The 12,273-nt window shown below is 40.6% G+C and overlaps 1 protein-coding gene across 3 annotated transcripts in view; it reads left to right on the forward strand.

Annotated features, from left to right (window-relative positions):
• LOC111158294 (cyclin dependent kinase 19) overlaps positions 1-12,273 on the forward strand; it is a 168,240-nt gene that overhangs the window by 32,749 nt on the left and 123,218 nt on the right. The window contains exon 1 of one of the 3 annotated variants that reach the window (XM_022520231.1): positions 10,916-10,954. The exons of the other annotated variants lie outside the window; for them this stretch is intronic. The gene's annotated coding sequence lies outside the window, so the exon portion shown is untranslated. Of the gene's footprint in view, positions 1-10,915; positions 10,955-12,273 lie in introns of those variants that run through there. 3 annotated transcript variants of the gene reach the window in all.

Below are 12,273 nucleotides of genomic sequence, written 5' to 3' on the forward strand. Positions count from 1 at the left end.
AATTTTTTTTTTTTTTTTTTAAGATTTTATTTATTTGTCAGAGAGAGAGGGAGAGAGAGCGAGCACAGGCAGACAGAATGGCAGGCAGAGGCAGAGGGAGAAGCAGGCTCCCTGCCAAGCAAGGAGCCCGATGCCGGACTCGATCCCAGGATGCTGGGATCATGACCTGAGCCGAAGGCAGCTGCTTAACCAACTGAGCCATCCAGGCGTCCCTATGCTGCAAATTTATCCAGGGTCCTTGCTTTGTTTTTCTTTACTCCTCCATCCCCTTCCCACATGTAGTACTCTGCATTGTCTTCCTCGAATATCATCTCGTGGGCTGTGGATACAAAGCATCATCTTATTTTATCCTTTTAAAAACATCAGTTTCCTTGATTAGAAGAAAAGAATTTAGTGTCTTGGTATAGCTGTGGGACTGTAGGCTATAATAGGAATAGCGTGTACAAAATGAGATAAATAAGAATTTATTCTTCTTAGATTACAGACTTTATCATAACTACCAGTGGGAGGCAATTTGACTATTAGGAACAGAATCAAAATTATTGTTACATCTCTGTATTCTATACAGAAGAAGAAAAATGTATAAAATTATGATAAGAAGAAACAGCAATAAGTAATATAGGACAGTTGGTGTAAGCACTTGGGATGGAGGTTGGAAATAGATTTGGTTCTATCAGTCGTTTTATCTATCTATCTATCTGTATTTATTTGGCTCCAGCCCAGTGTGGGGCCTGAACTCACAGCTCCGAGATCAGGAGTTGTATGCGTTCCTGACTGAGCCAGCTAGGCATTCTTCAAAGTTAGTTTTTTTCTCATCATTTAAAAAGTGGCTTCCTGGGGCGCCTGGGTGGCTCGGTGAATTAAAGCCTCTGTCTTTGGCTCAGGTCCTGATCCCAGGGTCTTGGAATCTGGCCCCACATCGGGCTCTCTGCTCAGCGGGGAGCCTGCTCCCCCCCGCCCCCGCCTGCCTCTCTGCCTACTTGTGATCTCTGTCAAATAAATAAATAAAATCTTAAAAAAAAAAAAAAAGTTGCTTCCTTGCACCCAACCAAAATGTTGTAAATAGTGATGAAGCATATGAAAGCTTAGTTAAGTGGTGAGTTATTTATTGGTAACTTTCTCTTGGCTCCTATATTTTATATCTAAGAGTTTAAGAGCGAGCATGTAATGGACAACCATTGTTAGAGGTACACATTTCTGAGTTCAGATCCTAGCTGTTTAACTTTCACAGATCATGTACTACTTAGCCTTTAAAAGGAGGTGAAGAACCATCTCACGGAACTTTTGTGAAGCTTAGTTGAAATTATGTATGTTTGGAACCTGGAACGGTGCTGCATAGTGGGTGCTAAAAGATGCTGGCTCCTTCTGTCTTACCTAAAAACAAACTCGAGTTCATAAAAAGATGGAAAACTAAAGTCTCTCTTCTAAAAATAAAATTCTAAAGGCCATCTCCGTTAAGCCTTCTCATTGCGTGGAGATGGGGATAGATGCACTCACAGTTTCTTGGGGCTTTTTCTCTTTCAAAGAGCTCATTATTCTGTTCTGTAACTGCCTAGTATAATGCTTGGCACATAAATAGTCCTCAGTATGTGTTAGAAGGATATCTTGTAAAGAGAGAAAATGTTCTCTATTGCTTTTTTTCTCTTGAATACCTTGCAAGTTGTTTACTTGTGTAGATTTACTTTACTTATTCACTCAAGATACTTGTTTTGTTTTGGAAGAGAAATGATATTTTATAGGTAGGAAATTACGTACACTGTTACCAACTGGCAAAAAATCCTAATGTCTTCTGATATATTCCATGATATCAGAATTTTTGTGATTTGAAATGAAGGCAACAGTGTGCTTTTAAATGTTTGAGGATGGGCAACCCTTGTGGGTCCCCTCCCTCTTCTGGAGCTTGTACTGTCGCTCAATAAACTTTGCCTACTTGCCCACCAAAAAAAAATGAGGATATTACAATTTTAAACGGCTTGCAAATAACTGTTTCTCTGAACTTCATTCATTCACCCTACATTTAAAGGACTTGCGAATGACTGTTTCTCTGAACTTCATTCATTCACCCTACATTTACTGAGTACTTCTGTGTACTCTAGACCCTGTGTTAAGGGCTATGGAAAGCCGAAGAATTACTTAGGGTTTCTGGCCTCAGGGACTTTGACCTGAGGGACAAAGATAAGAAAACCAACGTTACATTATCACTGAAAAATTCTACAGAACCTGCCTAGAAAAGGCGAACACAGAAAAGGAAGACTGTCTGTTCATAGCTGGTGCATGAAAGTGTTGTCTGCGCCTGTGTCAGTGGCAGGTCCAGCAGGCAGACTTTTTGGAAGAGCTGAGACTTGAAGAATAGGTGGAGAAAGATTGAGGAAAAGGACATCGCAAGCAGCTTATGCAAAGGCAGGGTGGTACGAGAAGGCTACAAGTAGTTGTTTGTAAGATGAAGCTGGGATTGTCAAGGACTGGGTTCTTCCTGTTTGCTTCACTGTCCTTTGGCATTTCTTCCATTACATGGTGGTACAAAATCACTACTGGATTGCTATCCATCATGTCCCAGTAACGGACACACTCCCACTAAGTCACTTCCCTTCAAGTAACTTTCCTGGAAGTCACATTCATGACTTCTACTTTCAGCTCATTGACAAGTTGTAGCAGCTGGGAAGGCCGGAAAGGGGGCACTTTTACCTGGGGGCATGCGACCCAGAATAAAGCCGGGGTCTGTTACTGAGAAGAGAGAGAGTGGGTATAGAGACAGCCAGCAGTATCTGCCACAAAGAGGATTGAGAATGGAGCTGGGGAGACCAATTTAGTACAATAGCTAAGTAGTAATACTTGCAGTATCTTACAGAAGAGAGTTAATTGCTAGTCTAGAAATGCAAGAATGTGTTTGGTAACTAAGTAGAGAATGTATTCTGGGAAAACTAGAAGATTGAAGCCCTTATTATTATTGCTTTTTAAAGATTTATTTACTTGAGAGAGAGAGAGAGAGAGAGAGAGAGAGAGAGTATGTGAGCATACAGAGGGAGAGGGAGAAGCAGACTCCCTGCTGAGCAGGGAGCCTGATGCTGGACACGATCCCAGGACCCTGGATCATGACCTGAACCGAAGGCAGATGCTTAACTGACTGAGCCACCCAGGTTCTCCTGAAGCCATTATTTTGATACCATTCTGTTCAAGTTCTGGGAGCAAAAATTATGCTTAAATTATTTTAACCCTTGAGTTAAAGAGATTCTTTCCAACTAAGCTTTTCATAAAATTAAGTATTTTGGTGCTAAAGAGGATGAACACTGATAAAAATGGCATCAATAGAAATTATGTTAAAAAAATTGCATGACATTTTCAACTGGGTAGTAATATACATTAAAAGGGGATTTATAATTTTTCTGGGGGAGGAAATAATGTTTCTATTTTTCTTCTTTATACTTTAAGTTTTATACACTTAGCACGTATTACTTTTTTAAAAGATGAGGTAGGGGTGCCTCAGTGTCACATTGGTTAAGTGACTCTTGGTTTCAGCTCCGGTTGTGATCTCAGGGTCATGATCTCAGGGTCATGAGATTGAGCCCCTTGTGGAGTGTGGAGTGTGCTTGAGATCCTCTCCCTTAGGTAGAGGGGCAGAGGAAGAGGGAGAGAGAATCTTAAGCAGATTCTGGGCTGAGTATGGAGCCCAGTGTGGAGCTCAGTCTTACGACCTTGAGATCATGACCTGTGTTGAAACTAAGAGTCTGACGCTTAACCGACTTGACCCCCCCAGGCACCCCCATCTTAATCATTTTTAAGTGTACAGTGTCATGAAGTACATTCATATTTTTGTGTGCCATCACCACCATCCTTCACAGAACTCTTCATCTTGCAAAACTGAAACCCTCATTTTTCTCATTTCCTCTTTTAAATCATTTTCTCATTTTCTCTTTTAACTCATTTCTCCCCTTCCCCTAGCTTCTGGCAACCACCATCCTACTTTCTGTCTTTATGAATTTGTCTACTACTCCAGGTGCCTCAATAGAAGTAGAATAACATAGTATTTGCCCTTTTGTGACTTACTATGTCATCTAGTATGTTCTTAAGGTTAATCTATGTTGTAGCGTGTGTCAGAAAAAAGGAAGATCTAATTGGCTTTATTAAATGATTCATGAATCAGGCAGCATCCCATCTAGCAAGTGGAGAGGTGCTCTAAGGAGTAGAACAAGATGGAAAGTTTTTATAGGAAAGAGTGTGGGGCAAGGAAGTTATAAGGAAAAGAGAAGAAAGGACAGTTTCAGGCAAGACAACATGCCCTTAAGGGAATGGGCTGGGGGCATATTATATAGATTACCTCATCTTCCTTTGGGGGATAGAGAAGGCCCATGGCACATATTACCTCATTGGTGCGGGTCAGAAAATTTATAATGGACCAGTTAAGACACTAGAGGTTGAGGGGCTTCTGGGTGGCCCAGTTGGTTAGCTCAGGTCATGATCTCAGGATCCTGGGATTGAGCCCCTTGTTGGGCTCTGCGCTCAGCGTGGAGTCTGCCTCTTCCTGCCCCTCCCCCTGCTCACTTGCTCTCTCCCAAATCAATAAATAGAATCTTAAAAAAAAAAAAGATCTGGTATTAAGCCCTGGCTTACTGACTTGGGGGCCTTAAACAAAGTTTGGGCCATTTGGGGGCCTGTGATTTTCTTTTTTCTTTTTTTTTTTTTTTTTTTTAAGATTTATTTATTTTGGAGAGAGAGTGGGTGAGAGAGAGAGAGAGAGAGCGAGCGAGCTAGGGAGCAAGAGGACGTGCACATATGTGCAAGGAAGGGGAAAAGGGACAGAGGGAGAGAAATCCTCAAGCAGACTCCCTGTTGAGCACAGAGCCTGAGGCAGCGCTCCATCTCATGACCCTGAGATCATGACCTAAACCAAAATCAAGACTCAGCCACTTAACTGACTTGGCCACCTTCCCACCCTTGATTTTCTTTTATTTATTTATTTATTTATTTATTTATTAAAGATTTTATTTATTAATTTGACAGACAGAGATCACAAGTAGGCAGAGAGGCAGGCAGAGAGAGAGGAGGAAGCAGGCTCCCACTGAGCAGAGAGCCTGATGTGGGGCTCGATCCCAGGACCCTGGGATCATGACCTGAGTCGAAGGCAGAGGCTTAACCCACTGAGCCACCCAGGCGCCCCTTGATTTTCTTTTTAACAGTTATCACCTAGAGATCACACTCATGATTTAACTGAGAGATGTGTTCATAATTTAAGGCATGAGTAGCACTCTTGGTTACTGCTCTGGAAAGTTCCCACAGTTGTTGCAGTTTTTTTGTGTGGTATTCATAGGTCATGATGTTTTTTTGCTTAATCTCTGTGATATGCACAAGTAACAAGTTAAGGTTTGCAGTTTTTAAGTCAGTCATTCTCTTTGTTCCTTTTCTGAGGAGATCATTTGCTTGGTGGTTAGTGGCTGCAGTCATTTAACTTAGAGCCTTTGTGAGAATACAATTTGCCAGGGAGAGTATTATGATTAATGTAAACAGGATAATTTCCAGTGTTTGCAGGGCATTTCAAAGCCATGGTCCCCAAGACCCAAACAAGTCAAAATCATGTAGGTCAAAGAAAGACCCCCCGAAGGAGTCACCTTTTTTGGACAAGTGGCCTGCTGAGTGATCTTAGTAGTGATGTTTCAACTTCCCCAGAAATGTTAATCCCGGTGTAACTGCTGGTGTTGGCTGTAACAAACACCTCCTTGCTCAGCTAAAAGATAACCAAGAACTATCCTGTTATTAAGAACAACTTTGACTAGAAAGTCTAAGGATTTTTTTGGGGGGGTGGGCAGCTATTACTTTAGCAGCAGGTTTTGCAATAATTTTAAGAATGAAGAAGTTCTTGATCATAGCCTCATTACATTTATCCCTAACCAGGGAAATAGGGAACTGTCAAAGAAGTGGATCCTGAATCATGACTATCTCCTGTTAGGTCCCTTTTAAATTAGCAGTGTAAGTTGAGGGGAACCTTCCAATGAGATGTCTCATTTTGCTTGTAAAATATTAGGGGCATATGGGCTCCTGGGTGGCTCAGTGGTTTGAGCCTCTGCCTTCGGCTCAGGTCATGATCTTAGGGTCCTGGGATCAAGTCCCGCATCGGGCTCTCTGCTTGGCAGGGAGCCTGCTTCCTCCTCTTTCTCTCTTCCTGCCTCTCTGCCTACTGGTGCTTTCTCTCTGTCAAATAAATAAATAAAACCTTAAAAAAAAAATTAGGGGGGCGCCTGGGTGGCTCAGTGGGTTGAACCTCTGCCTTCGGCTTGGGTCATGATCTCAGGGTCCTGGGATCGAGCCCCGCATTGGGCTCTCGCTCAGCGGGGAGCCTGCTTCCCCCTTTCTGCCTGCCTCTCTGCCTACTTGTGATCTCTCTCTCTGTCAAATAAATAAATAAAATCTTTAAAAAAAAAATTGGGGGGCAGTGCCTGGGTGGCTCAGTGTGGTTAAGCCTCTGCCTTCAGCTCGGGTCATGATCTCAGGGTCCTGGGATCGAGCCCTGCATCGGGCTCTGTGCTCAGCAGGGAACCTGCTTCCTCCTCTGTCTCTGTCTGCCTCTCTGCCTATTTGTGATCTCTCTCTCTGTGTCAAATAAATAAAATTAAAAAAAAAAAAAAAAAACAAAATTAGGGGTATAGTTAGATTTTCTCCTAGCCTGAAACAAAAGGTTGTTCTACTTACCAGAACTCCCTTAGCAATGACCTGGGAGATAAAGATGAGGGCACAATCATTCCAGGCCAATGCTAGAGGAAAGGAAAGGAAGAGGAGAAAGTTTCATGTTTAGTTAAAGTATGAAGTCTTGATCTATCATCTTGGGTGGAAATAGTCTACCTTGATGTCAGCTACTTCTCTTCCTCGACAAATTGATTTGGAGATCTCTAGTGTCTGTACGTAGTGGGTGTTGGCTGGAGCCTTCTGTGAGATGTGTATCCAAGGTTTAATGCCTTTTAATTTTGCTGTTGTCAGTCATCAGGAGCACTTGGTAAGATCCCTTGCAATAAGGTTTTAGGGCTGCGATCCCCTGGTGATGTTTCTGGAATTCACCATCACCAGACTGTGACCAACAGGATCCTTTGAATTGGGATCTGGTATGGCTTTACCTGTTGATAATAGGCTTGAGCGTGAGACATTAGAGACTTACAGTAGCTGGTCATACTAGCCCGAAGCAACAAGGGATCAGCGGAAGGTGGTATGCCAGACATTGGTCTGCTGGCGATTTTCTTATGTGGAATGAATTCGTTTCCCAAAGGGGATACTGGGAACAGTCAGCAAGATCAAAAGCAGTTGCTTAGCCAGGGAAGTCCAGTAGTTTTTGCAGGTTTTGAAGTTTTAAGTTTGAGGATCCGATTCATTCTTTCAACCTTGCTTGATGACTGAGGGTGAAACGGACAATGATAATTCCAAGAAGTTTGCAAGTCTTTCATTAGGGCTTGTATGATCTTCCCAGTCAAGTGGGTGCCTCCATCATTGGAGATTACAGGAGGTATGTCCCAAGTATACCACAATTTGTTTATCCATTCATCCACCAGTGGAGACTTGGGTGGCTTCCACTTTTTAGCTATTATGAATAATGCTGCTATGAACATGGAGGCAAATAAATGTCTCCTTGAGAATCCCTGCTTTGAATCCTTTTGGCTCTACCTGGAAGTGGATTGTGGGATAATATGGTAATTCTATTTTTAATTTTTTAAGGAACTGCCATACTGTTTTCTCTTGTAGCTACACCATTTTACATTCTCTCCAGTAGTACACAGAGGTTCCCATTTCTTCACATCCTTACCAACACTTATTTTCCTCCTTTAAAAAAATTTGGTAGTAGCCATCTTAATGGGCATGTGGTACTATCTCATTATGTTGAATTTTTTTGAAACTTATAAAATGTTTAAGAGTGAGTTAATATAATCACATGGCAACAATTTAATTTTTAAATATTTATTTGTTTTAGAGAGAGAGGGAAAGAGAGAGAGCAGGAGGAGGGACAGAGGGAGAGGGAGACAAGCTGATTCCTTGCTGAGTGGGGAGCCTGATGTGGGGCTCTGAGGACCCTGAAATCAGGAACTGAGCCAAATCAAGAGTCAGATGCTTAACTGGCTGAGCCACCCAGGTTTCCCTATTTATTTATTTTTAAGTAGGCTCCACATCCAGCATGGGTCTTAAACTCACAACCTGAGATCAAGAGTACTGGCTCTACTGACTGAGCCAGCCAGGTGTCCCACATGGCAGTAATTTAAAAAAATTGAACAAAATCACTCAATCTTGCTAGTCTAACACCAGTATTATTTTACTGTTATTTAGAGATATCTATCTATCTCATGACTGGGCTGATAAGCATTTCTCATTTTTTTTTTACATATTTTCTACAACAATCATTTGATTTTTACTTTTCTGGGAAAATGTTGCAAATGCTAAAGGATCTATATAGCATGATTGACTACACTGAATCCAATTGAACATTTATGAAGAAATTGAATACTTATTATTATGTGGTTTCTTACAGTAGATAAGTGCCTGGCTTGAATGATTTTTAATTCCATAGACTGTATGACACAGTGACGAAGAGTGTGGCTCTTGAAGTAGTGTGTTCGAATTGCACATCTGCTACTTCTGGCTGTGTGTGTGTGTGTTTTTTTTTTAATTGATTTTATTTATTTATTTGAGAGAGAGAGAGAGAGCATGAGAGGAGAGAAGTCAGCGGGAGAAGCAGACTCCCTGCCGAGCAGGGAGTCCGATGTGGGACTTGATCCCAGGACTCCAGGATCATGACCTGAGCCGAAGGCAGTCGCCCAACCAACTGAGCCACCCAGGTGCCCCATGGCTGTGTACGTTTAAGCAAACTTCTTAAGGTCTTGGGTCTCAGTTTCTTTATTTGTAAAGTGAGGGTAAAATCTCCAAGTTATGAAGACCAAATGATCTCATGCCCGTGGAGCTCTTAGAATTGTGTCTGGCACATCATACGTTCCATAGAAGACTTTGCAGCCATTATTATTTTATCGGGTGGGATATTATCTGTTTGGTTTTTAGAAATATATACAATACGCAGGTAGTTCCTGTGTCTCAGATCCTGTCAGTTAGTTTAGACAGTCACAAGCAGCACTTTAAAGAAGGGCGCAGTCTCTAAGATTGTTTGGGACCTAAGAGAAGATAAATCCGAGGCAGATAGTGCCGGGCAAAATGCTAAATCAGTAATATGATACAACCCTCTCTTGGGGACGGTGACCTTTCTGGCTGCCATTTAGTTCTGACAAGTACTCTAGGTTCTTCTGGCCAACTCAGTCTTTTTGGCTTTGGGCCATCTTCCCCATCCAGTTCTCCAAATTCCTTGGCTTGGCACTCTGTATTCCCTCTGTATGACCACTTTTTTCTTTCTTTTTTTTAAAGATTTATTTATTTGAGAGTGAGAGAGAGTGCAAGCAGGGGGAGCAGCAGAGGGAGAGGGGAAAGCAGACTCCCTGTTGAGCAGAGAGCCTGATGTGGGGTTCGATCCCATGACTCTGGGATCATGACTTGAGCCGAAGGCAGATACTTAACTGACTCAACCACCCAGGTGCCCCTATATGACCACTTTTATTAAGTTGTTAATTTAAGTCAAATGCACTGATTTAAATTCTTACAAAATATAGCATTCTGTGATTTTTAAAATCTTTTTTCTTTTGATATTACTTGTAAATCTGTGAGATGGTAAAGGAGCCCTCATGGAACAACTCCGATTGTACTAAGAAATTCAGTGGGCTGCCTGATGTTGCAAAGCAACTGAATGATTTATCTGGAACTTGAACTCAAGCCACCTGACTTTAGGGCCAATGTTTTGTAATGCTATGTTTCTTTCTTGACATACCATGTTTTAAGACAATAGTTTGTATCTTCTTTCCTAATTATTTGATGACATTTTTAAGGATCTCTAAATATTACATAAAGATAACATCTGCCCTCTTTTAAATTTAATAGCTGCTAAAATTTATCTGATTCCCTCATACCCAAGCTGCATTTTACAATCTTTTATCCCTATCATTAGAAAAGAATGAGATGAAATCTGAGTTCTAAATACTTTACCTGATGACATACTTAGTTTTTTACATGGAAGTTTTCTGAAGAGCTTTTCATGTTTCATGCTTATATTTATTTTGTAATATTGGAACAAGGTAGATTTCTCCCCTTACTGCCTAGCGTGTGTAGTACCTTGCTCATTTCAAAATTACTGTCAAACTTGGCATTAGAATATCTTTTCGGTTCTACTTTTCCCTTTTTCTTCTACCTTGTCCTCTTCCAGGTCTGTTTCCGGTTGTTTTTTTCCAGTATCCCCAGTAAACTCATGTCCTAAGACGGAATTTACCTTGAGCTGTAGGGTCTATCACACTCCATTTTGTGAAGAATATTTTTCTACGTAATTTCTTTCATATTCTTATGTGTGTATTGGCTCGTCACATAATTTTATTTTTAATATTTATTTATTTATTTATCTTCAAGTACATCCAGTGCCCAACGTGGGGCTTGAACTTACCACCCTGAGATCAAGAGTTGCATCCTGTACCGACTGAGCCAGCCAGGTGCCCCATCTCTCACATAATTTAAAAAATTAAACTGTGCTTTGTCCATATATGAGTTCATACTTGTTGCTCTTTTAGTATTTCAGAGACTATAAATCACTTCTGTTGGTGGGAGTATACATTAATTAAGGCTCCACTTTTACTTTTTTCTACATAATTAGCTACCTAATATATAATGAACTCTGAATATTATCAATATATTATTGATGTGCTCGCTGTCAAATCTAAAATCCAATTTCCTTGGCAGATATATAGACTTATGATAGGCATTTGGCATTTTGTGTTTTGGGCAGTGTAACTTTAAATCTACATAAACTTCTCTGCCTTTTGCCTCTGCTGTGTTCATAGATACCAGGAGGGCTTCGTGTATGGACCTCAAGCGTTGGAGGTAGCAGACTTTTCAGCAGAAGGTAAAGCAGAGTGTTGCCTTCTGGTGTCATTGTGTGTGTGTGCTGGGGTGGGTATGTGACAGGTGAGAACTCTTCACGAATGTCATCACAAATAATTTATAATGATGCATTAAATAATTCACAAAATTTAAGAACAAGTTGTATAATTTTATTCAGTATCATTAAAATCCATACCAAATAGAAAACTTTAGACAGAACTAAAGACTGAATTTCAACGTCTGCTGTTAACTAAACAGTAGGGGTGATTAAGAAAAGAGAGTATTAGCATAATGTATAGTATCTACTGTCTAGCTGTCTCAGACCTAGCTTCATGATGATTTCTTCCTGGGAAGTTGTCCAAGTCATTATTCATCTGCTGTATTCTTCCCTGTTGCTCCTTTTACTGAAAGATTGTTTCACAATAGAGGCAGCCTAGTCCATGACTCATGACTCGAGGATAGACATTCTTGCTGTAGGTCCCATGTGCCAAAAATGTTAGTTTCCAATATGTTAATTACCTCTCTTTTCAGAATGTGTTAATATGCCCTTCTCTCAAGTTAGTTCTTGTTTCAGTAGAGAAACAAACACATCCCACATATTTGTAAAATATGTTTTTATAGAGACCTTCTTAATGAGTTACTTTTTAAGAAAATAATGTGACATACCTTTCCTGGGCAATGCTTCTTTAATTTTTTTTTTTTTTTTAATAGAAACATTTTTCCCTTTTGTGTGCCAGGTATGATAACTACTACTTTCTGTGAACTCATAAAACCATTTATGAACTTTCTTCAGATGACACTTGTATAGAGGGGCTTTTTTTTTTTGTTGTGGTTGTTGTTGTTTTTAAGATTTTATTTATTTACACACACACACACACACACACACACACACACACACACACACACACAAAGATTTTATTTATTTATTTGACAGAGAGAGGGAGAGATCACAAGTAGGCAGAGAGGCAGGCAGAAAGAGAGAGGGAAGCAGGCTCCCTGCTGAGCAGAGATCCTGATGCGGGGCTTGGTCCCAGGACTCTGAGATCATGACCTGAGCCGAAGGCAGAGGCTTAACCCACTGAGCTACCCGGGTGCCCATTGTTGTTTGTTTTGTTTAACCATCTATAGCCGCTAACAAAATGTATTCTTAGACATAAAGTTCATAATGTGGCTAGTTTTTAGAGAGAAATCTGAATGGGAATCAAAGGAATGATTTCCTTATGTCTTCTGGAAGTTTTATTTGTGGGGCTGCACATTACACCTTATGTGCAGGTTGTATACCTTACACAAAGTCAAGGTTATATATATATATATATATATATATATATATATATATATATA

The sequence above is a fragment of the Enhydra lutris genome, unplaced genomic scaffold, assembly GCF_002288905.1.
Source record: "Enhydra lutris kenyoni isolate GAN:26980312 unplaced genomic scaffold, ASM228890v2 scaffoldscaffold58, whole genome shotgun sequence".
Classification (NCBI taxonomy): Eukaryota; Metazoa; Chordata; class Mammalia; order Carnivora; family Mustelidae; genus Enhydra; species Enhydra lutris.